Source organism: Typopeltis vanoorti, chromosome 20 (assembly GCF_054136105.1).
Source record: "Typopeltis vanoorti isolate ZY-2024b chromosome 20, IOZ_Tvanoo_1.0, whole genome shotgun sequence".
In the NCBI taxonomy this organism is placed as follows: domain Eukaryota; kingdom Metazoa; phylum Arthropoda; class Arachnida; order Uropygi; family Thelyphonidae; genus Typopeltis; species Typopeltis vanoorti.
The window spans coordinates 79925591-79951884 of record NC_143568.1 but is presented as its reverse complement, the minus strand read 5'-3'; the positions used below and the strand labels follow the sequence as shown (position 1 = coordinate 79951884).

General features: G+C 37.2%; 1 protein-coding gene across 5 annotated transcripts in view; it reads left to right on the top strand.

The window, feature by feature from the left end:
- Nucleotides 1–1965: 1965 nt before the first annotated feature.
- Nucleotides 1966–26294, top strand: part of Klp68D (kinesin-like protein 68D) — a 479354-nt gene continuing 455025 nt past the window's right edge. For 3 of the 5 annotated variants that reach the window (XM_090410556.1, XM_090410560.1, XM_090410559.1), the window contains exon 1: nt 1966–2396. The gene's annotated coding sequence lies outside the window, so the exon portion shown is untranslated. The remainder of the gene's footprint in view (nt 2397–26294) is intronic. The other 2 variants (XM_090410558.1, XM_090410557.1) reach the window with 2 other exon arrangements.

The window sequence follows — 26294 nt, the reverse complement described above, 5'->3', positions numbered from 1 at the left end:
GGAAGACGTCATCAATGTAGCGTAACCACAGTTTAGGTTTTAAAGTAGCTATAGAAATAGCTCTCTCTTCAAAATCTTCTAAAAAAATGTTAGCTAAGCTGGGGATAGAGGGCTGCCCATAGCTAACCCGCTAGTTTGTGTATATATTTTATCTTCATAGCAGAAATAGCCGGAATTGAAGCAGTGAGTTAGAAGAACAAATATATTTTTTAGAAACTTTGTCCTTAAGAAGAGTCAGAATTTCATCTGTAGGTACATTCGTAAAAAGAGGCACGATGTCAAAGCTCACCATTCTCTCAGAGTCTATGAGATTTAAATTTTTTATTTTTGAGATGAAATCTTCAGAGTTTTTGATGAAGGAGGAGGAATTGCCAACTAGATGTTTTAAAGAAGCTGCAAGATATTTAGACAGATTGTACGTAGGTGAGTCAATACCTCCACAATAGGTCTTAAAGGAGTGTCAGCTTTGTGGATCTTAGGCAGGCCATACAAATATTTTGGCCAGACAGATAAATCTGTTTCACTGATAAATCTGATAAATCTGTCTTGAGGAACATAGACGTGACATCTCCTACAGTAGAACACGAGTGAGCACCCTTTCCAGTCATGTTCTCTTCTCCGCAAACTCTAACCTCGAAGAACGGCCACACCAAGTTGATTGGGACCGCACAACCAATTTATATATATGCAAGGATGAATTTGAAAGACGAATTATCGAATCAAAAGAAATAGTTATGGACCCTTCACGCTTGAACAACAATCTAAGCTATAGTACGCCCACAGATTCGAGACCCTTCGACACTTCTGCGCCTGTCAACAGGAGGAGAATCCATTCCGATAATAGGGTAATCAGTCCGTATTGTGGGATGAGTTGTTTATTATTACAAGTCGGAAAATTAGCTTCTCTTTTATGTTCATTGTAGTTAACTATGTTGCTTGTTTAACAGTTGGAAACTTTTATCTATAAAGCACGTGATTTCGCGTGTTGGCGACCAATTCGTACGTCCTTCATTTCTTTCTCCCCTTCAGCATGAATCGACTATTCTTGGCAAGATGCCAAGCAGAGATCTACAAACTGTGGGCGAACTATACAATTTACCTGATTCCCATAGCGCAGTAATCCAATACTGGCACTCTAAAATTAGCTGTCACACACACATTCAACTCATGCCAACAGTAGCACGCGGTCACTTATTCAAATATGACTGTTACTATTCTGCTTCTTTTTATTAAGCTGGAAAGTCTGTTTTTTACCTTGTTATTTTTATAAGTCTCATGTTATTTCTTTCTCACCTGAAGAAGTCGGAACACCGATGAAACTAGTCGTGATTTATTAAAGGTTTTTGTTATACTTTCTCGGGTTCTAGTCAGTTAAATTTTAATTTTATAAATGTATACATCCCAAGTCAATCCCAATTACAACAATATATATATATATATATATGATGAGTGCAATGCATAAATTATGTATATTGTAATTGACACTGGCATTTCTAACAGTGAAAATACATTAACCTCATTTAAACTTTATTATAAAGTTCAAAAACATAATAAAGCTACGTTTAGCAACAAGCCCTTTAAGTGCTCTTTCTGTGTTTGAAAAAGCGCTTTTAATTGTTTATGGCTATTTTGCCTATTTTCTTAAGGAGTATCCTTTTTTTTTAACGTCATTGGCTTTTTTTTTTTTTTTTTTTTTACTCAATATATTTAAGGCATTAATGATAGTTTAAGGACATAGATAAACGAAAAGATCATTAATGCCTTAAATAAATTAAGTATAAAATGCCAATGACTTTATACAAATAGCACTCCTTAAGAAAACAGACAAAATAGCCATAAATATTAATATCAATTTAGAGGGGGAACATGGAAATTACAGAAATAATATTTATAACTTTTAATTGTGTTTCATGCCCCGCCCTCATTAGGGAAGCGGTATCGGTAAAACGAATTTAATGAGGGAAATCTCAGTAATATCTCCTCACTAAGGCAACACAGTCATTATTTTTTTATGTGTTTCTAGGAGTTTTATTTCCCGTAGAAACATATGTATTTGATTATCAGTTATGTAGTACTTTTATGATTTTTGGAACGAACAGTTTAATTTTCTCTCTTTTTAAGGTCAGGACAATCGATAATGCTGTTCCAGATATATTTTCAAAATATATGCCAATGAAAGTTTTTACTCTGTACTTCAAAAGTGTCTCCTGTCTTCTAGCGTGAATTAAATTAAGGAATACGTGTTTAATAGTTCTCTAACCAAAGATTGAGGAATAGGCATAAGCTTTGGAGTGAAGTTCTGGAAACACTGCGGTGCGGAGTTTCCAGGTGTTCATATTTTTATGTCAGTTAAAGTGGTTAGTCTATGGGTTATGTGGAAGAAGCAGTTTTTGATTGTGAGCAATTTGTTGATGTTTATCTAAGTGTTTTTATCGCTTATAAATATTTGTTGAATTTTTATTGAAATTTGACGAATGATTTTATGACCATAATAATGAAGTTCGATCATTTTAAATGCTGAACCCTAGTAAACTAGAATTCGTAAGTGGCGTATTTCTTCTGTTATGACATTCTAATATTACTCCTTTGAGAGTTTGATCCGTTATGCTAATTAACGTATACTTAATAATACTTCATTAATTAATCATCTGTCCCTACGTCTCATCCCGCCGCCTTTTAACTTTATAATGACGTTTATGCTAGAAGTGAAACTGGAATAATTTAGTAGTAAAAATTATGTCATGAATTAGTGATTAGCATACTAGTACTCGTAGTTGATCCCCCCCCCCCCCCCCGTAATATGCCAGTTATTTATAAAATGCCACTTATATAGATCACGGTCGTATTTCAGAAAAACAGTTTTTTTTCTCTCTCTCTCTCTCTCAGATGCATTCTAATTGAATTTTGCTGATTGGTGACATCAGCTGATTTTTTTAAAGGGAATAGGAATAATTTAAAATAGTAATGATTGTTAGTTGTCGTTGAGCATTATTATCAGTTTTCAGCATATAATATTCTTCAATAGATCTTAGGGATAGAAAGAGACCTACCGGTCAGGAGGGAGTCATAAAGCTGAACTTGGTAGGTTTTGACAAGTAGACCATTGCATAAGACTTTGATTAGGCAATGCCTGGATCGTGTCAATTTGGTTCCTTGGATTCTGGGGAGATAAACTTTCTGGAAAATGTTTAGACAATAGTTAAAGAGGTATATTAGGTTATAGAATGTCATTTAAGAGAATGGTGAGGACATGTAATCTGTAGAAAGAATGAGGAGGTAGTAGAATTATTTTGAATTATGGCTAAAACAACCAAGGCAATGTGGCCAATGTATTGTGTTAATTCCGCGGTCTCATTGTGAGAAATCCACACATCCATCATGCTTCTCCTTGAATGCCTTCGCTGACAAAGTACTTGCAACAAGACTTTGGCAGCCCATTCTGTTCGTTCAGCGCTCTTGAAATGAAAAATATAATCCTTACCCCTTTGTAACCACACTTTTATTCAAGGGATGACCCCCTTGTTTTGCCCTTCTAGCTAAGTGCTGAAAAACTTTCTCTGCACCATTCAGTAAAATGTTTCTGTCATAACCGTTCTCCCTTCTTTTCAGTCTTCAACACTTTTGCAAACCGAAAAACCTCAATATGTTGTTATATAGGAAGCATTAACACCATTCACCATTTTGGTCGCTTGTCTATGGATCCTTTCCACCACTTCCTCATCATCAAGAAATATGATAACTTCCTTGGCCACTTTTGCAGTATACACTGTGAACTTCAAAAGATCCTTACAAAGGTGAGGAAGTGATTATGGCAGGGTAGAATGATGCAGCAGTGCAAAAAATATGGGGATGATAAGGAAATGAATTAAAGTCAGTCAAGGAAATGGGAATGTCAGATTGCAGAGAGAGAGAGAGTCGGAATGATTGTGTAGGTTGGATGGGTTCAGTGAGTGGAGAAATATTATGCTTGAATACTAATATAAGGAGTATCAGAGATAAAGAGGCTGTGTTTGTAGCATTGATCATGTCAGTATTCCCAAAGATAATTGACATAAGTGAAACTTGGTTGTGTGAGGATAATGTATTGTCAAGACTAGAAAAGGTGTTGTTATGTTCCATCCAGTCATTTTCGACTCTTGGTGACCTTGTGAACAAACTCTCCATCTTACTTGGCTTCTTATTCTTTCTCTCAACCATTTTAAGTTCAAGTTGGTAAGTTCTTTTATGTTGTCCATCTAACTCGTTTGTGGTTTTTCCTCTTCTTCTTATTCCCTTAATCTTTCATAACTGAATTAATCTTCCCTAACATAATAGAGTTATAACTTAGAGTTGTACATAACATGACTGTATAGCAGGTGCCTTCCCTCGATGAGTCTTTGGACTCCCTGGAGGTGTCTAATAATAATAATAACTGCTTTTTCCAATGATTCATCAGCTCGCATAATGTGTCCAAAGTACATCAATTTCTGTTTAGCAATCATCACCTCTAAGGGGCATTCTGTCTTTATATTCTCTAAAATCTTATTGGTCATTCTTGCAGTCCATGAGATTTTTAATAGTCTCTTCCACACCCATAATTCAAATGAATCAAAATCAATTCGCTTTCTATCTTTCTTCTTAATAATCCAGCTTTCACATCCAAACATCACTACTGGAAATACCATTGCTTTGACAATTCCAACTTTTGTGATGTTACTCACACCTCTGTCTTTCATAATTTTTGCCAGGTGTAACACTGCTTTTTCCTCCCATGACTATCCTTCTTTTAATTTCATCTTCACATTTACCATCATTTCTGATTCTGGACCCCAGTAAATCATAACTTTCAAAAAAATGAAATGGTAGGCTATAGAATTTTCTGAAAGGGTACAAAAGTGAAGAGAGGTGGTGTGTGTGTGTGTGTGGGGGGGGTACTATTAATAATAGCAGAGGTATTGTGTTCTTTAAAGTAGAAGTGGAAAATAGTAGTATGTGCAAAGATTTTGAAGCTATTTGGTGTGAAATTGAGATGAATAGAATAGTAAAATCCGTGTGTTGAAGCTTAAGTGCTGTGAAGAATTCATGTTGGAGGTTTAATGGAATATTATCAGTACCAAGAAAGGATTAAAATTAATTTTAATACTTCCAATATTTCGTCTCCATCACAGAGACATCTTCAGGGATTACAAAAAAACTTTTTGTAACAACACACACACAAAATAATACAATAGTGAGTGAAACCAAGTTTCACTTATATAGTTTATATAAGTTTATATTTCACTTATATAGTGAAACAATAGTTTCACTCACTATTGTATTATTTTGTGTGTGTGTGTGTGTGTGTGTGTGTGTGTGTGTGTGTGTGTGTGTGTTGTTCCAAAAAGTTTTTTTTTTGTAATCCCTGAAAATGTCTCTGTGACGGAGACGAAATATTTGAATTATTAAAATTAGCTTTAATCCTTTCTCAGTGCTGATAATATTCCATTAAACCTCCAACAAGAATAGTATAATCTAATAGGATGTTGTTATCAGCCAGGGAATGTAGAGAGTACTGATTGTGAAATGTTCAGACAAATTAGTTTGCAACTAAAAGGAAGGTGATCCTAATGGGAGATTTTAATTACAGGAATGCAGATTGGAAAGAAGAGATAATGTATGGTAACAAGAAGAGTGAGTTTGTTGAGTTTTTTCCTTGCAGAATAACTATACTACCTTATGCAGCACGTAATGGAAGCAACACAAGGTTTTTGGGTGGTAGATTTGGTTATACCTTCACAGGATGTGGTTGCGAACGAAGTATCAACACTGAACCTGATGTAATAAATTTAATTTAATCCTTTGTCCAAGTGTAAGCAAACAAAGTTTGCACCTGAAGTATCTTCAGGACTAAGGCAACTCATGGTAAAGGTGGATCAAGCTCTCATCACTTGTCTTAGTATCTCCCATAATGCAAAGCACATCTCCTTGCAGACATGTATAATGCTATGCATTAAGGGAAGGGCCACTACCCAGACTGGTTTCGACCTTTATTGAGGTCTCGTCAGTGGGAGCCAGACCCAGAGGTGGTGATACTAAGGTGGAAGTAATGGAGAAATCATATTTACTTATACGAGTTGCCAAAAGGTGTCTCATCTTATTATTAAATTACTCTGGATTAGAGAGAAAGATGTTGGAAGTTTTTTTTCACTTAGACTATAATAAATTTAGTTTAATCCTTTATCCAAGTGTAAACAAACAAAGTTTGCACCTGAAGTATCTTCAGGACTGAGGCAACTCGGACATGTATAATGCTATGTATTAAGGGAAGCATTCTTAACTTAATGCATAGCATTATACATGTCCGAAAGGAGATGTGCTTTGCATTATGGGAGATACTAAGACTATTGATGAGAGCTTTGTCCACCTTTACCACTAGTTGCCTCAGTCCTGTGCAAACTTTATTTGCTTACACTTGGATAAAGGATTAAACTAAATTTATTATATTGAAAGTTTATTTTTCACTTGGTTAGACTATAATAAATTTAGTTTAATCCTTTATCCAAGTATGAGCAAACAAAGTTTGCACCTGAAAATAACTTCAGGACTGAATATGGTGTTGTACTACCAAGGTGATGTGTTTTGCATTATGGGAGATATTGGGATAGGAGTGGTGTTAACTTGGTGCACCTTTGCTATGAGTTGCCCGGTGTTGTACTACCTTACCTCAGTAAAGTAGTACAACACCATATTCAGTCCTGAAGATATTTTCAGGGGCACAAACTTTGTTTGCTCACACTTGGATAAAGGATTAAACTAAATTTATTATAAATTTATTATAGTCTAACCAAGTGAAAAAAACTTCCAACACTGAACGTGTTGGTGAGAGTGGTTATAAAGTACCGGTTTTAAAGGTAATCAGAAAAAGGTCACTGTCAAGAAGTCATTTATAAAGTGGGTGATTATGAGAAACTCTGTAGTCAATCAACTAACTTCGATACATTCAGATGATGATCTGTGCAGAAGAGATGTTGATCGTTCACCCAAGCAATACATAACTGCATACCAAGAGTTCAGGAAATAAATGGAGTATTAGTGGAATGGATGATTCAAGCATTGTGGGAAGAGATATTATTATGGAGGAGATATAAAACAGTTTGTAATGAACAAATGCATGAGAAATATAAACTGTAGGCCTTAGAAAGGTGACAAGCATGGTTAACAAAGAAAAAGAATATGAGAGGAGATTGGCCAGTCAGGTGAAAGATAATCTGAGGGAATTTTTCTATTATGTAGCAAGCAAGAGTATACTTATGGCACATTGACACTGTTGGATAGTTATGGTAGCAGAGTGACTATTGCAAATGATATATTGGCATTATTTGATGAACCAGTAAGATATACACTTCATCACTGTATATCATAGTGGTGTAAAAATGATGCTATGCAACATGTATAAGGGAGGTGAGTATTGGGAGGATTGGAAATGAAAAAATCAGAGCTTTATCAAGTGTTGATTGGGTTAGCTGTTAATATGGTCATGAGAATGGATGACTTATTGCTCCGTATTCTTAAGGAATGTGAACAACAGTTAGTCGTGCCTTGACCTGTTATTTAATGAAAGTCTTGCAGAGTATGGAAGATTCTTAATGAGCAGAAAGAAGGCAAAATAGTATCACTCCACAAGCATTGTTTTAGGACAAATGTTTCCAATTATAGACTAGTCTGCATAACTGCAGTTGTAGTGAAGGTGTTGGATAGATTGGTTAGGAATAGAATACAAGATTGGATTGATGGATATAGAATTCTCTCTGATGGTTAACATGGGTTTGTAAAGGGCAGGTCTTGTTTTAGCAGTCTGCTTACATTTTATGATAAGGTGATGAATGTGGATATAGGAAATTCATATACAGTCATATTCTTGGACTTTGCAAAGGCATTTGATAATTACCACATGACAGATTATTGTATAATCTGCAGATGGGATTGGATAACAGATTGAGATGGATTGAAAACTGGGTTCTGAATGATACCAGCAAGTTGTGTATGATGGAGCAGTGTTGTCTCAGCAAAGGAATGTTGCCTCAGGGTTTCATTCTCATTTGTTAATGATATTTCATGTTGATTGACAGGTGATCTTCAAATGTATGCTGATGATGCAAAGTTAGTTAGAATTATCAGGAGTAATTTCCATTTTAATTTTCTACAGGAAGATTAGAATAGACTTTCTCTATATGAGATATGATAGAGAGCTTGGACAGATGAGGGGTTGTAGTTTTAATATTAATAAATGCAATTTTGCTACACTTTAATAAGCCTGTATACTGTATTGGCAGATCTGTGCTTCAGGAAGTGGATGAGATTTGGGATCTTGGGGTGATAGTGGACAGTGGACTGAAGTTTTCAGGGCACATTGTATTGCTGCTATGCTTTATTTCTTTAGCATATGGGGGAAATACAAGAAATTAATGAGCACAATTATATACAGACTGATAGTTCAGTTAACCAATTGATGTCACTATCTGGGAGTAAATGCAAGTTGCTGAGGCTTTCTTGGGAGTGCTTGGGGCAGTCATCAGTGATATGATGCATAGTCTGCACAGCATCACTCACTCACTCACGCATGCTTGCTCACTCGCAAAAGGGGTGAGCTGTGAAATTCCCCACAGATGTAATAAGTGGGCACAGCGGCCTTGTCTGGTCCTCAGTCTGTTTAGCTTGCTTCAGAGGCATAGACGAAGATTTAATCCTGACAGTTTGGTAGTTGGATCTGTAATCAGTTCATTCTAGTCTTCTCCACCAGTCGTCCTGTGGACCATTATCTGGTATTTTCATAGCAATATGGGAGATCTAGAGGTAAGGTGACAAGCTGTTGATGTGTAGAAGTTACATGTTATTTCAGATTTTCTGTATTTCTTTGATGACAGCTTCTTCTCTTCTAAAGCATGGAGGAGTGATGTGGGAAAGAAAAGGTAACCATCAGAGAGGAGTAGATCTTAAGATATCAGAGATGGTTCTCATTGTTATGTTAAGTTGTGTGATTACTTCAGCTCCAAACTGGTGAACAGTATTCTGCAACAGGGAAGACCAGAGGTAGGGCTGCTGTGATAAGAAATACATTAATATGCATGATAATGAGGTGGTAGTTCCTCTTTGTAAGGCAATGTTCAGACCATACATGGACTACTGTGTTCAAATTTAGTTGTCCAGTTTTCAGTGTGATGTGGAAACACTAGAGAGGATCCAAAGATGAATGATCAAAGTGATTTTGGACTCTAGAGTGTTGGTTATGTAGAGCAGTTGTGTAAATACAGAGTTTGGTGGATAGAAGGAAAAGGTTAGATACTGACACGACTTGCATTTCTTGCATTTGCTCACGAAACATTTCCGACAGACATTCTCACTTTTGTACCACAAACCATTCACTTGGCAATGAATACATTAAACTCGCACTACATCATACTAAATCCCACATATTAATATCATTCAACATCATCTTGGCTACCATTTTTCTCATACACATTGGTCCATAAAGCAGAAGGTGCACGTGTGCGTGGTCACGCACGCACGCACGCACACACACACACACACACACACACACACACAAAAAGCATTAAACAAAAAGTGATCAGCATGCTCATGAGTAATATAAAGCACAAGCAAGAAGGGTAACAAGTATGGTAAAGAAGGCTAAATTAGATTTTGAGAGAAAATTAGCTAAGCAGGCCAAAGCAAATCCGAAAGGTTTTTTTGCTACGTAGCAAGATATGGTATAGTTCGCCAACCGTTTGTAGGTCCCTGCTTCGCGTCTTTCCAAGAATAGTCGATTCATGCTGAGGGGGAGAAAGAAATGAAGGACGTCCGAATTGGTCGCCAACACGCGAAATCACGTACTTTATAGGTAAAATTTTCCAACTGTTATATAAGCAACATAGTTAACTATAATGATCATAAAAGAGAAGTTAATTTTCCGACCGGTAATAATAAACAACTCATCCCACAATACGGACTGATTACCCTATTATCGGAATGGATTCTCCTTTTTCTGAGATGCGCAGAAGTGTCGAAGGATCTCTAATCAGTGGGCAAACTATGAGATTACTTTATTTGTTGCTGACAGAAGCGAAAGAAATGCTTCTGTTACTAAGTGATCACTTTGTGAGTGTATATCATCCAAGTGGTGACTTTGCAGTTATTGATACAACAGAGACTGATGTGAGAATTGAGGCAGATGAACTGGAGGTACTTAGTATATTGAAAAATATCAATGTGAATACAGCAGTGGGCCTGGATGGTATGTCTGCCTTTTTTAATTTTTTTATTTTGGTACATTCTCACTCACGTCAGTGGTATCTGTGGGCTCACTCAACTTCCCCCCCCCCCTTTCCCCAAACAACTGCAGTTTCCCTGATTTTTCACTTCCAGTCTCACTTCATTTAACAGCCAGACTCTGAATACCAAATCTGTTCAAGTGCAAACCATCTACCTTATATAAATCCTTTCCTCCATTAATCTCACTCCACACATCCACATCATTCCTTTCACACAATGTATAACAATAACATATCTTATATCAATAACAATAGTACTATGTGAAAAAGTGACACCATTACTAACTTCCTATCAACAATTTTCCTCCAAATTAATGTGTTATCTTTCAGCATTCCAATATTATCAGATTTAATGTTTCAGTCTTTTAAGGCACTTTTTAGTGTATCGATCCACCTACATCTTGGTCTTCTTCCTGCCAACCTGGTGAAGAATACTTGTTTTGCTAATCTTTCTTCTCCCATTCTCTTTAAATGACCATACCACCTGATATTAGCTTTACTAACACATTCCTGAATGCGAACATGGCAAGCATTGTTGATGAAAAAGTATACCTTCCCTAGTTGGAAGGTATACTTTGCCAACTAGACCATAGGTGGTAGATGTCTTTCATCGCCTGGTGAAATACCACCACCACCTTGCTTATTAGAGACCTGAAGTGGCTGCAACCATGTTTGGTTGCTAGAGTAAGGGTTCTGGTTTCTGTCACCCCAACTTTTCCCACATGCAGTGAGAGTGATACCCTCAACGACATACCAATCTCACTGTAGGGTGCTTGGACCTTTCCTATTCAAGAGTCAAGTACAGCAGTAATATGGCACTGCAAGCCGGAACTGTTTTACTGCTGTAATGAATGTTAGTAATGAATCAGGAAGCTTCCCAATCAACCAGCATCAAATCCCACTGCCACATATTTTGCCAGTTTGTGACTGGATGGAGACCAGACTTTACTGTTCTTCATGGGAAACTGTTGAGACCATGTATAGACAGGAGAGCAAGTTCCTTCTTTGTGGGTGGTATGTTTGCAAGTCTGTCACCTCTCACTGTATGCCTCACTTTCTCTTTATCTCTTCCTAATCAAATATATTGGACCATAATCCAAAGAAATGTGATTTATCTGCCACAAAAAATAGTTAAAAAAAATCCTAAAAAACAACAAAAAAAAATCCAATTAAAAAGAATCATAAAAATAACAATAGAAATCCAGTCAAACAACCCCAACGTTAATTCTTACCAAACAAAACGTTTCCATATCCACTTCACCAATATCTCTGTCCTTAACATAAACAATGTGCACCACCTCCTACAGTCATCTGAACCAGAAGTAATATTCCTATCAGAACCCAACTGGCAACCTCAACGGCCACTGTCGACCTTAACTGCCCAAACTATTACACAGCTCTTTCCACCACAAGGGTGGTACTTGTGCATTCATCTGAATGACATACCATGCCAGAGACTGCAATCCCTTAAATCCCCACTGTTCGGTTTACTTTGACTCAAAATTCTCTACCAAACCAGCCTGACCTTTTCATTTGCTCTCCAAATTCCATCAACCTCCCTGATCTCTTCAGCTATCTCTCTCTAAAACTTGACTTTCTGCAGTCAAAATACCCCAATAGTGAGGTCACCTTCTTGGGGACTTCAATGTCATAACTTACATTGGCTCCCCCTTCTTTAATTTCACTGATCAAGCAGACAGGGATGCCAAGGTTTTTGCCACCAGCAGTGACCTATCTCAGATCATCAATCTTCCTACACAGAATTCCTCTTAACCCTCTCCAATTTGTCAACACACTCGATCTCTTCCTAACAAGCTCCCCTTCCAGGTATACTGTGGTTGTCGGTTCTCCTCTTGGTAATTTGGTTCACAACCTCATACAAGTCTCTTTTGTCACAGAATAACCTTCACCCACCAGTTCACAGTCACGTGTCCTTTGACATTACAAGGGTACCAACTGAGAGGACCTCTGTTACTTCTGTTCCTCCTTCCCATGGTCTGATTACTACTTTAGTTCCTCTGATCTGAATACCTGCTCAGACCAAATAGCAAACCATACTCACAGGAATGAAGGCTTTCATCCCTTATTCCAGCCCAAATTTTCAGCCACTATGCAAGCCTTGGTTCTCAAAAAAGTATGCCAATACTGTAAAAGAAAAAACCTCTGTTGACCATGAATGACTCAAGACCAAAACTTCAGCTGCCTACTCTGCCTACACTGCAGCTTGCAACAGTTGTAAAATAATCAACACAAAGTCAAAATCAGACTTTGAAAGGGCCAAATTCCATAAACTTGCCTCCTTCCCAAATGGTAGTTGCTCCTTCTGGTCCCTTTTCACCACCAGGTTTCACTTTTCTCTTCTAATTCTTGATTTGCAGACCAGGGCAAAGTTCCCTCCGCTCTACCAACAACAGCTCTTTTCATGTCGCCCATAGTCTTCCAATAAAAAGAAATCGCAAGAATACTAAATAACCTGCACACAAACAAGGCATCTGCTCCTGATGGTATCCCACCTGTTGTGTTAAAAAATTGTGCCCCAGAACTAAAACCTATCCTGTATCACTTCTTCAATCTATCCTTCAACTGGCATCTACCCTTCAACATGGAAACAGGTGCACATCCAACCCATCTCAAAGAAAGGTGATAAAAGTCAACTAACGAATAACTTTAGAGAGAACTTCTGTTCTCTCTAAAGCTATGAAGAAGATCATCAACAACCAACTCTTGAACGACACACAGTCACACCGACTAATCAGTGACCAGCAGTATGAATTCTGCCACGTGTGATGTACAGCTGATCTTCTTACTTACACCACTCACCTCCAGATTCAGGCCATGGAGAAATTTGGAGAAACTTATGTGGTTGCCCTTGATATTTCAAAGGCATTCAATTGGGTTTGGCACATGGGCCTACTTAACAAACTACCATGCTATGTTCTGCCTTCCTCAGTCTGTAGCTGGATCGTCAACTTCCTCACTGGCTTACTGCGTGTCATGGTGAATGATTTACTCTCCTCATATTTCCCCACCAATGAAGTACCTCAAGGTTTTATTCCCCCCCCTTCCTCTTGTGTATAAATGACCTGCTCTCTCAGACTTAACTTCCATAGCTTTGCTGATGACAGTACACTCCATTCTTCCTTTTCATTTGTCAAACCTTGTAGCTCAAGTATTAGTATCCTTAAGATCTACCACGACCAGTGACCTGAATGCAGATCTCGTAGCTATATCTCAATGCTACCAAAACTCAGTCCTATCTGATCTCTTGCAAGAAAGAGCTTACCTTAATAATACTGAGATATCCAAGCACAATCAGATTTCTCTTCTTGGACTGACCTGCACCTCAGATTTTCCTGGCAGAACCACATTTCAACTATAACTTCTGGAGCTGCCAAAAAACTTTATGTACGTTTTTGCACAAGACACTACTTCACAACTGCTAACTATACCAATCCCAAATCTGCCCATCCATGGAATATTGCTCCCATATTTGGAGTGGTGCATCAGAATCCTCTCTAAGATTGCTAGATTCTGTCCAGAAGAGGGCAATCTGGGTAATTAATGACCCCTCTCTCACATATCCACTTCAATTCTTCTCTCACAGACGTTCAGTTTCTGCCTTGTGCCTCTTCTACAGTTACTTTCATGGACAGTGCTCTGCTGAATTGTCCACTAAAGGTGACCTTTTATGTGTGGATCAGATAAAAAAAAACCTTTCCTAATATCTTCATTTTTACTGTAATACTACCGTTGATGCCATCTGTTCACTCCGCTAATCTTTCTCAGAACTCTTATATTAGAGGTCTCCAGTCTTTTAAGTATTTTATTTTAAACCCAACTCTCTGATCCATAAGTTAAAATTGGTTTGAACACTCTGAAGTACAGCTAATTTAATGTTTTGACTAATTGCTTTCTTATTCCATAAGTCTTAGAGTGAAAATCCAAGCTTCTCTCTCACAATTTTTCTTAACCATTTCTCAAGTATACTTGAATAAATCTTACCAGGAACACTCAGTAGGAAAACACATCTGTAATTCTCACATTGTTTTATTTCCCTTTCTGTAGATGGGTACTAAGGGTGCTTAAGGGTCAAAGCTGTATAATTGCGAGCAGACCTCCACATAACATTTAAACAAATGCAGAGAACCATCCAGGGCTTCTGACCTAATGTCCAATCCTCACCTTCTCATGGTACACCCTGTTAAGTATCTACCTGGATACTGAACGAATGAGGATAGTCTGGTAATTTGAGATTTAGCCAACCAAATTGTATTCTTATTGGCTTAAACCACAATATAAATGATGATACAACATGAGAGAATTTAATGCTGGCAGCTCTCACTTGTGAACTGTAGACTAAAAGACACAATGATTATTGAAGAAAAAATGCAAGAGTTTGAGAACAGGAACCAAACCTTGGAAATTCAGTGGCAGGCCCTGAAGAAAATATTGATTGATTCAGCCAGAGAGGCATGTGGTGAGGATGTCTGCAAGGATAGAGAAATCAAAACTCCATGGTGGACACAGGAAGTTAAAGAAGCAGTGAAGGAAAAGAAGAAAGCATATCAAAAGTTCCTGGCAAATAAGTCAGCTGGTGCTCTTAGAGAATACAGAGACAAATGTAAGAGCGCCAAACACTGTTTAAAACTGGCTAAACAAAAGTCATGGGAGGACTTTGGCAAGAACATAGAAAATGAATATCAAGAAGAAGATGGTAAGATATTCTGGAGGTTGTTGAAGAAGCTCAGAAATAGAGGGAAGAGTACTGTAAAAGGAATTAGAGATGATAAAGGTGACATGAAAACGGGAGAAAAAGATATCCTTGAAGTATGGAGTAATTACTTCGAAAAATTGCTAAATGAAACAAGCAGTGATTGCACAGTAGTAAGAAACACAACAGGCATACAGTCAGGAATACATATCCATACTTGAAGTAGAAAAAGCCATCAAAAGCCTGAAATGTGGAAAGGCAGCTGGAGTAGATGATATTTGACAGAAATGCTCAAGTATGAAGGTATAAATTCTTACAGTGGCTGCACTGCATAGTTTAGAAGGCCTGGACAGAGGGATGAATTCCAGATGATTTGAGTAGAGCTTTCATAGTATCCATATATAAAAAGGGAAATAAAACTGAATATGAGAATTACAGAGGTATTTCTCTGCTGAGTGTTCCTGATAAGATTTATGCAAGTATACTTTAGAAACTGTTGAGGAGGATTGTGGAAGAGAAGCTTGGTGAAGAACAAGCTGGATTCAGGCCAAATAAAGGCTGTCAGGATCAGATTTTCACTTTACAACAAATTGTTGAGAAATCATGGGAATATAACAAAGATCTATATTTAAATTTTGTAGATCTGGAAAAGGCATATGACAAGGTGCCAAGAGAGAAGCTATTCAAAATGCTACAGTTGTATGGTGTCAGTGGAGCATTATATCAAGCAATAATTAGTCTTTATTTGAGTTGTAAGTCAGCAGTTAGAATTGAAGGAAGTGCAGATTAGCAAAACAAGTGTTCTCTGCCAGGTTCGCATGAAAAAGACCTAGACGAAGACCAAGATATATGTGGATTGATACAGTTAATAGTGCGTTAGAAGTTAGAAATATAAGATCTGAAAATGTTGGGGGTCTTGAAAGGTAACAGATTGATTTGGAGGAAAATTGTAAATTGGAAGTTAGTAACGATGTAAATTTTTGATGTAGTACAATCATATCCTGTACGCCCCTTGAGGGTACATGGCAGGAATTTGATGATGATGATAGATGTCTACTATGATCATCTGGAATTTGACCTGCCGATCAGGCCTTATTTATGCAATGCAGCCAGTGTAAAACTTTTATACCTTCATATTTGAGCATTAATTGCTAGATTTCATCTACCAGTTGCCTTTCCACATTTTTTTGTTAACTTTTTCTACTTCAAATATGAATATATATTCCTGACTGCACTCTTGTTGGAAGTTTTCTACCACCATTCTGACTCTACTTGATTCATTTAGCAGTCTTTCAAACTAATTACTCCAGACATCTAGAATATCTTTATCTTCAGTTTTCGTGTCACCTTTATCATCTCCGATTCCTTTTACGTTACTTTTTCTCCATTTCTAAGCTTTTTCAATAGCCTCCAGACTATTTTGTCAAATTCCTGATATTTATTTTCTGTGTTCTTACCAAAGTTTTTTCATCAATTTTGTTTAGCTAGTTTTACACAAGTGCTTCACTTACATTTTTCTCTGTATTCTCTAAGAACACAAGCTGACTTACTTCCCAGAACTTTTAATATGCTTTATTTTCCTTAACTGCCTCTTTGTCTTCCTGAATTCACCACGGAGTTCTATTTTTCTATTCTGACAGACAACCTCACCACTTGCCTCTCTGGCTGAATCAATGTTTTCTTCAGTATTTGCCATTGAATCTCCAAGGTTTGATTATTGTTTTCAAATTCTTTCATTTTTCTTCAATTATGTTTGTGTATTTCAGTCTATAGTTCACTTTTAAAAGCTTCTCAACATTTATTTTCCTTTAAAATTTTCTTACACACTCATCTTTTCGATATGAAATTCAATTTTATCCTGCTGAAAACTAAATAGTGATCATTTCCAATTTTATGTCCTCTGTATACTTTTGTGTCTTGAAGCAGTGACAAAACATCACTATCAACTCTAACATAGTCAATGAGACTTTCTTATTTCGTGTATCTTCTCTGCATGTGAAATTGTATACATTGTTATGTTCAAACGTCGTGTCAGTAATAAGTAATCCATTTCCCGAACAAAAATCCAGCAGATATTTACTATTATTGTTAGCTTTGTGCTTTTTTTAAAATTTTCCCCAAACATTTCTATATGGCTGGTAATCATTTTATACTCTGCTGTTTAGATCTTTAGCAAGGACCAACTTTTCGTTTTTCAGTGAGCCAACTGTCATTTTTAATATGTCAAATTCCTCCATTTCTCCTTTGGTAGAACCTTCTGTGGGACCATAAGCACAAGTAAGTCTCATTGTCTAGTTTCCCATTGTGATATTTGTCCACATCACTTTGCTTGATATTGCCTGCCATTTAAGCAGATTATCTTCATATTTAGTGTTGAATACTATAGCTACTCTGTATTTTCCCTGATTGACTGTATTGCCCTGATTCTCTGATTATAACGTTTTGTATTTGTCATTTATTACAGGGGGATATTCAGTTGTTTGCGGATGATGTGAAGCTGGGAAAGATTATTAGTGATAGTGCAGATGTGGTAGCTCTGCAAGAGAATTTGAGTGAACTAGACAGATGGGAAAATGAATAGGGATGTCAGTTTAATGCAGCAAAATGTAAGGTCTTGAGGTTTGGGACACTTCATACTCTATTGGGGGAGTTGTACTGGAGAAAGTAGGGGAGACAAGAGATTTGGGGTTGATGATTGATAGAAACCTGAAATTCAGGGGACATATTGCAAGGGTGATGAAGGTAACACAGAGGATTGCTGCAATACTGAGAAAGACGCTGATCTGCAGAGATAAAAGTTATCATTCTGTTGTATAAGACTCTGATCAGACCACACTTAGACCATTGTTCTCAAATTTGGTCCCCAGGATTTGAAGGGGTTAAATTAACTGTGGAAAGGATACAGAGGCGGATAACAAAGATGGTTTCAGGACTTTACAATGTTAGTTATGAGGATTGGCTGAGGGAATGTGGACTGCAGAGTTTGGTGGATAGAAGAAGGAGAGGTGATATGATTGAGACTTTTAAGCTGTTGAGAGGTGGTTATAGGGTTGACACTGGGGAATTCTTTCGCTTGGCTGAACAGCGTGAAGGAGTGATGACAAGGGGTGCCATCCCTGGAAGTTACGAAAAGAAACTGTGAGCAAGAGGACGAGGAGTGGTTTCTTTGCATGGAGGGTTCTGAACTGTGGAATGCATTGCCTGAGAGAGTGGTGAGAGCGAGAATGGTCAATGAGTTCAAGGAGTGGTATGATAGACTGTGTTTCCTAGGAGGGACCACCTGCAATGAGTCTTTTGACTCCATGGAGGCCTGAATAATAATAATTAGAAAGATCTTACCTTTTTTCTTCTTTGTTTCAGTCATGCCTAATTATGTTGATCTTTTTATCTGATCCGCATATGAAAGCCCACAAGACCTATAGCATGTTAGTGCCATGTGTGGGTAAGAGGAAGAAGAGAAAGGAGGAATCTGTTCACATTTTGCATGAACAGAGGGTTGTAATCTTTGGGGAAGGCAACGTGGGGAGACCGTTCCAAAGGACAGAAGTAGATGGAATGAAAGATGAGGCAGGGAAGTTGGTTCAGTGAGTTTCAAGATGGACTGTAAAAGGGTGTTGATTAGCATTGATTCTTGTTTTAATGATTTTGGAGAGTGGAGGAATAGTGTAGAGGAGGGTGCTAGTGTTATCCTTAGTAACAATGCCATAACTGTGTTGCTCAGCTAAGTCATTATTTTTTAGTAGATGTTAGTGATATTGTTATATATAATTGGTGATATTTTGTTTATTTTTGACTGTGTTGTTAAGTGGTGTTTAGTTAATTACTATTATGTAATATAATTTCAGAAACATTTTTTGTTATGGCATCGATGCATGTGAGAAAAATGGAGACCAAGACATCGATGTTGACTGATATGAACGTGCTAGATTTAGTGCAATGTTGCATTTGTTTAATGTATTCATTGCCGAGACTGAATGGTTTTTGGTATGAAACCAAGAAGGGAGAAAATATTTGTTGGAAATCTTTCTTAAGCGAGTATAAGAAATGCGAGTCTTGTCGGGAGCGAAAGAATGATGTGACTGATATTTTGGATATAAAACGGGATTAATTAGTGTTTTGGAGAATGTAGCGGAAGCAATGAATGATAGTGCACAAAATACAAATGGTAGTTTGAAAGAAATGGTTGAAAGTAATTACATGGATGATAAGAAGCTTGCATGGTAAGGAAATTGCATGCTGCTGTGAACTTCTTCACAGAACAAAGGGTTATTAGTAATAGTGCAGATCTGGTAGCCCTGCAAGAGGATTTGAATAAGCTAGACAGATAGGCAAATGAATGGGGGTGTCGGTTTAATGCAACTTAGTGTAAGGTCTTGAGGTTTGGGACACATCGATGGGACGCTACATACTCTATTTCTTTGCATGGTTTCTGCATGGTATATGGTTTCTTTGCATGGAGGGTGGTTGAACCATGGAATGCATTGCCTGATAGAGTGGTGAGAGCGAGAATGGTCAATGAGTTTAAGGAGTGGTATGATAGACTTAGTGTTACCTAAGAGGAACCTCCCACGATGAGTCTTTTGACTCCATGGAGGCCTGAATGATAATAATAATAATGTTATATGCTTTATCGATTCTCCCAGTCTTTGTTAGATCTTCTATTTCTTTACATAGTGGTGAGAGTGAGAATGCTCAATGAGTTTAAGGAGTGGTATGATAGACTTAGTGTTTCCTAAGAGGGACCTCGCACGATGAGTCTTTTGACTCCATGGAGACCTGAATGATGATAATAATAATGTTATATGCTTTATCGATTCTCCCAGTCTTTGTTAGATCTTCTATTTCTTTACATTTCTCTGTATACCATTGTTCTTTTGCTTCTTTACACTTTCTATTTATCATATTTTTTATATGTTTATATTTGTCTTTGCTTTCTTCATTTAGAGAGGTTTGATATTTTCTTCTTTCATCTTCTAGATCTAGAATGTCCTGGGTGATCCATGGCTTTTTTATTTGCTTGTTCCTTAATCCTGTGCAGTCATTTATAGCCTTGATGATTGTATCCTCCATTTTTCCTCTATGTTTTTCTTTTCCCTCTCTCCATTTTAATGCGTTCATCAGTTTGCTGTTTATAGTTTCTATGGTTTTCCTCTGTTTTCAGGTTATGTTCCATTTGGGCCTTTTCCTTGGTTGTGACAGCTTTTTAAATTTCAGATTGCAAATCAATAAAATCAAATTGTGGTCACTGTCAACATCAGCTCTTGGATAACTTTTGCATGATTTTACTTGATTTTTAAATCTATTTATTGTCATAATATAATCTATTTGGTATCTTTGTATACCCCCTGGCATTTTCCAAGTATACCTTCTTCTTTTTGGTACCTCATACCAGGTATTAGTAATGATCAGATTGAATTGGTGGCAGAACTCCAAAAGTCCATCTTCTCTTTCATTTCAACATCCAAGTCCATATTTTCCTACCTCTCTATCTTTGCCTTCACCAGTGATTGCATTCTAATCACCCATGACAATAATATTATTTTCACATTTTGGTGAGTTTGATTAGATTTTCAATATCTACGTATACTCTCTCAACTTGATCATCACTGTGGTCGCTAGTAGGCATGTAAGCTTGTATTATTATAATATTTGTTGGTTTTGCTTCTAGTTTTACCATTATCAATCTGCTACTACATTTTACTGAGTTGATTACTCTTCTTCCCCATTCCTTATTGAAAAAAAATGCTACTCCATTTTTTGCTGTCTCGTCACCTGAATAAATGATTCTGTAATCACCACTACCAAAGTCTCCAGTTCCATTCTATCTCATTTCACTAATTCCCAATATGGCTATTTTTAATCTATCCATTTCTCTCTTCAAATTTTCAAATTTGTAGGAGGGTTCTCATATTCCACTTCCCAATGAATGTACAAGGATTTCATTGGTTTACAGCCTGGGAAGCCTTGCTTTTTCCATCTTCCTTGCTTTTTCATACTCCAATTTAGCTTTCTGCACAGTACTTGTTACTTTCCTTGCCTGCACTTTATATATTTATTTCATAACTTCTCTCACACTTATTCTCATGATATTCTTTCTTCATCATCTTCTTGTGGATCTCTTGCTTAATAAGGCTGCATATCCATTTCACTCCCAACCTATTTATTCTTCAAACACTAGGGATACATTCAAATTCTGCCTCATTTAAGCACTTTTGCTAACAATTTTCCCATTCAGTAACTGATTCCGTGGGACCAAAGATAGTATTCTCCTAAGTTGATCATAATTTCCAGTTTTGTAGTTCTGCATGCTACCTGTTCTAATGGGAACATTAATATAATTAGATACTTCCCAAGACAGCATGGCGTGATCACTGCCACCAACTGGTGGTAAAATAGTCATATTCTTAACAGAGACCCCTTCTGATACTATGGACGAATCTAATACTCTTTGACCTCAAGTTCATTCTTTCACATGCTCCCTGAGAAAGTTGTCTTGCAACAATTCAGTAAATTCATCTTCATTCTTATGAGATTTCTCTTCTGCCCAATCAATATTTGGATAGTTCAAGTCACCCATAATAATCACTCGTAGTACCCCTAAGGCTAAATTCACGATGCATTTCTTCATCCCCTGCAACTGAGCCTCCAGGGCTATAGCAACCTTAACATATATTTCATTCTGTTAGCCTCAATTTCATGCCAGATATCCTCAAACTCACTGCTACATGGGGCACTGTTTTCTTGCATTTCTACCCTAACTGGGCTTAATTGATATCATTAGTAGTATTCCTCCTATCTCTTCTGTCATTCCTAAATGATAGGAGAGGAGGAGGAGTATCAAATAGTATAACATGACACTCGATCCCACTTACCATATCTGACTCTGATAAATTTAGTTTAATCCTTTATCCAAGTGTGAGCAAACAAAGTTTGCACCTGAAAGTATCTTCAGGACTGGGGTAAGGTGGTACAACACCAGGGCAACCCGTTGCAAAGATGGAGCAAGCTACCAACACTCCTGTCTCAGTATCTCCTATAATGCAAAACACATCTCCTTGTGGATATGTCTAATGTTATGCATTAAGGGAAGGGCCACTACCCAGACTAGTTTCGACCTTTATTGAGGTCTCGTCAGTGGGAGCCAGGCCCAAGTTGAGATACCAGGCAGAAGGTGGTACAACACCAGGGCAACTCGTTGCAAAGGTGGAGCAAGCTACCAACACTCCTGTCTCAGTATCTCCTATAATAATGCAAAACACATCTCCTTGCGGATATGTCTAATGTTATGCATTCTGGGAAGGGCCACTACTCAGACTAGTTTCGACCTTTATTGAGGTCTCTTCAGTGGGAGCCAGGCCCAAGTTTGAGATACCAGGCAGAAGCATTAGCAGGTCATCTCTACCTATAGGAGTTGCCAAATGGTGTGCCACCCTTTTTTAATAAATTACTCTGGATTTAGAGAAAGATGTTGAAAGTTTATTTTTCACTTGGTTAGAGTATGATAAATTTAGTTTAATCCTTTATCCAAGTGTGAGCAAACAAAGTTTGCACCTGAAAGTATCTTCAGGACTGGGATAAGGTGGTACAACACCAGGGCAACTCGTTGCAAAGGTGGAGCAAGCTACCAACACTCCTGTCTCGGTATCTCCTATAATGCAAAACATATCTCCTTGCGGATATGTCTAATGTTATGCATTCTGGGAAGGGCCACTACTCAGACTAGTTTCGACCTTTATTGAGGTCTCTTCAGTGGGAGCCAGGCCCAAGTTTGAGATACCAGGCAGAAGCATTAGCAGGTCATCTCTACCTATAGGAGTTGCCAAATGGTGTGCCACCCTTTTTTAATAAATTACTCTGGATTTAGAGAAAGATGTTGAAAGTTTATTTTTCACTTGGTTAGAGTATGATAAATTTAGTTTAATCCTTTATCCAAGTGTGAGCAAACAAAGTTTGCACCTGAAGTATCTTCAGGACTGGGATAAGGTGGTACAACACCAGGGCAACTCGTTACAGAGGTGCCTTCCCACTGAAGAGACCTCAATAAAGGTCGAAACTAGTCTGGGTAGTGGCCCTTCCCTTAATGCGTAACATTAGACATATTCGCAAGGAGATGTGTTTTGCATTATAGGAGATACTGAGACAGGATTGTTGGTAGATTGCCCCACCTTTGCAACGAGTTGCCCTTTTGTTGTACCACCTTACCCCAGTCCTGAAGATACTTTCGGGTGCAAACTTTGTTTGCTCACACTTGGGTAAAGGATTAAACTAAATTTATCATACTCTAACCAAGTGAAAAATAAACTTTCAACATCTTTCTCTAAATCCAGAGTAATTTATTAAAAAAAGGGTGGCACACCATTTGGGAACTCCTATAGGTAGAGATTACCTGCTAATGCTTCTGCCTGGTATCTCAACTTGGGCCTGGCTCCCACTGAAGAGACCTCAATAAAGGTTGAAACTAGTCTGGGTAGTGGCTCTTCCCTTAATGCATAACATTAGACATATCCGCAAGGAGATGTGTTTTGCATTATAGGAGATACCGAGACAGGAGTGTTGGTAGCTTGCTCCACCTTTGCAACGAGTTGTCCTGGTGTTGTACCACCTTACCCCAGTCCTGAAGATACTTTCATGTGCAAACTTTGTTTGCTCACACCTGGATAAAGGATTAAACTAAATTTATCATACTCTAACCAAGTGAAAAATAAACTTTCAACATCATATCTGACTCTGATAGCCAGATTTCATTAATGCCAACAATCTTAAGCCACATTGTATTCAACAATGCAACGAACAACTCAATCCCTTTGTTTCTGATGCTCCTGGCATTTGTGTATAGACATAACAAATTACCACCTAGCGTATTCTTATAATTAGATATGCAATCTTGTTGTCCTTTTTGTAGAACTTTCTATTTTCCCTCCCCAGACATACTCGAAAGGTCCGAACACAATGTGCATATTTTCACCCCTTCGCCAGATGCATAACCATGTTTGAAGCCATTCTATCTTTATCATGTTTGCATACCATATTTGAACTTTCACACATTTTTCCCATTCCTCCTTGATGATCTCGTTTCCCTGGCTCTCTGCATTAGGTCTCATCCCAATAAGTAAATTTTTCAGGCTCCTGATGCCAAATGAATTCAAATGCAGGCCATCCCTCTTATATAATTCTTTTTTGAAATCAAACATACTTTATAGATCTAAAAACTTGTATCCATTTTTTCTACACAGCCTGCACATGGAATCATTTCCTATCATTGTCCTTTTTCTTAAATCAGTACTGTCATATCTGGGTAGCAAACCTAAAATTTTTATTCTGGCTTCTTCCAACAGACCTTCCATATCTTCTTTCCCACTATATTTATCGCTACTTAAATTATTAGTTCCTACAAGAACTATGATATCTTTTACTTTTCTTTTCTGTTTTTGATTATGTTTGTCATATCTTTAAATTTTGCTCCTGGGAAACTAGAAGTAGTGACGTAATCGGCAAATTCAAATTTTATGATTGAATCACTGTACCATGTCAACTTTTTATTTTCTTAGATTTTAATTTACTTGCCTTGCTGTTATTATAATTACTAAGTTCACTGCTTTCCTGCTTCTTCTTGTTCTGATCCTTTTTCTTATTCTAAGTTTTGTTAATTGTTTTCTCCCCTTTTTCTAATTGTCTGGTCGATTTACTAATAATTTCTTTTAATTGGGATATTTCCAATGTCAGATTATTCTTAGATATATTATCATCATCATCACTATAACACTTTACCCATAACACTTCAATGTTTGAGTTGGTTATAACCTATAAGCAACTCAAGCATTGAAGTTTCTTATTAGTATTGTAATTTTTTTGCATTTATTTAGTTTTTTGTAGCTACACATTAAATTGTTCAGAATTCTTTTTCTACCATCTCGATTTTTATTGATTAATATTTAATTAGTTGTTCATTTTTAATATAACTTATACACTCTTTTACAAAAGTTTATTTTTATGTTTTTTATCAGTTAAAATAATTACCCTATTCAAACCTCTCATGTTGGTCTACTTCACTTATATAACACACACACACACACACACACACACACACACACACACACACACACACACACACACACACACACACACACACACACACACACATTTTAGTTGTTATAATTTTCTTTGATATACTTCCTACATTCCATGTATCTCCTTTTAGAATATCTTTTACCTATCTCTTCACTGGTTGTAATCTGTCATTTCTGTTCTGTGAATTTCCCACTTGAAGATCAGTTTCTGAGTTTGATATTTATTATTATTAGGTTATCTCCCGGGCAGATCATGAGTAGGTCTGGCACCTACTTCATGATCTGCCTGACTGGCTAGGTTTTACCAGTAGTTTTATTATGGTTGTTGAAGAGTGTGAGGTCATTGATGCATGCAAACTTTCTTACAACTCTGAGAAACTATTCAAGATAACTTTAAGGAAATATTAAATATAAATGTACTATACATCCTCCTAACATACAAGACCAAAACAGAATCATTCCCATTCCTATAATTATATATATATATCTAAAAATCTTGATTCACTCTGTATTAATGTACTATAGCTTTATATCCTTTTATGATTTTGTGGGGGACAGAAGTGTTGCATAAGTATACTTCTCACCCAGATGTTTAAACCACATTTCAAATTTACTATCTTAGATCCAACTGGGATCCATCTTATTGCCCAGTGTGAAACCTTACTGTTTTTTTTAGCTCTGAAGTTGCTTGAAAATGTTCCATTTTTGGTCTTTATGGTTTAATGGACGGTTGGCAGAGTGGTTAGCGTATCTGCTCTCCAGCCAAAAGGCTGTGGGTTCGAATCCTGCCATGGGCATGGATGCTTGTGATTGTCTGTGAAAATACTAAATGGTGGTGGGTAGTAGATGGAGTTGGCGTAGATGATGGTAGTTGCAGTTCTTTGTAGTTAGTGGATTGAGTGGTAGAGATGGAGAGTTGTAGTGTATGTGCTCTCCCTCGATGAGTCTTTGGACTCATTGGAGGTGTCACATAATAATAATATGAATATAATAAAAATACAAAAAAAAAAAAAGAATAAAAAATAATCTCTTAGCCTACCCATGCCATGTACTTAATGTATTACAGGTTTACAACTGTTTGTTGGTGGAAGTTGCATAAAAAAATGCACAGGAGTTAAGTGCCTTGTGCCTGAAACTTGACCTACTGTAGACAGGTCAACATATCTGTTAAGACCTTCCTTCAGGAACATAATAATTATGTTAACTAGTGCAATTATTGTAAGTCAGTAC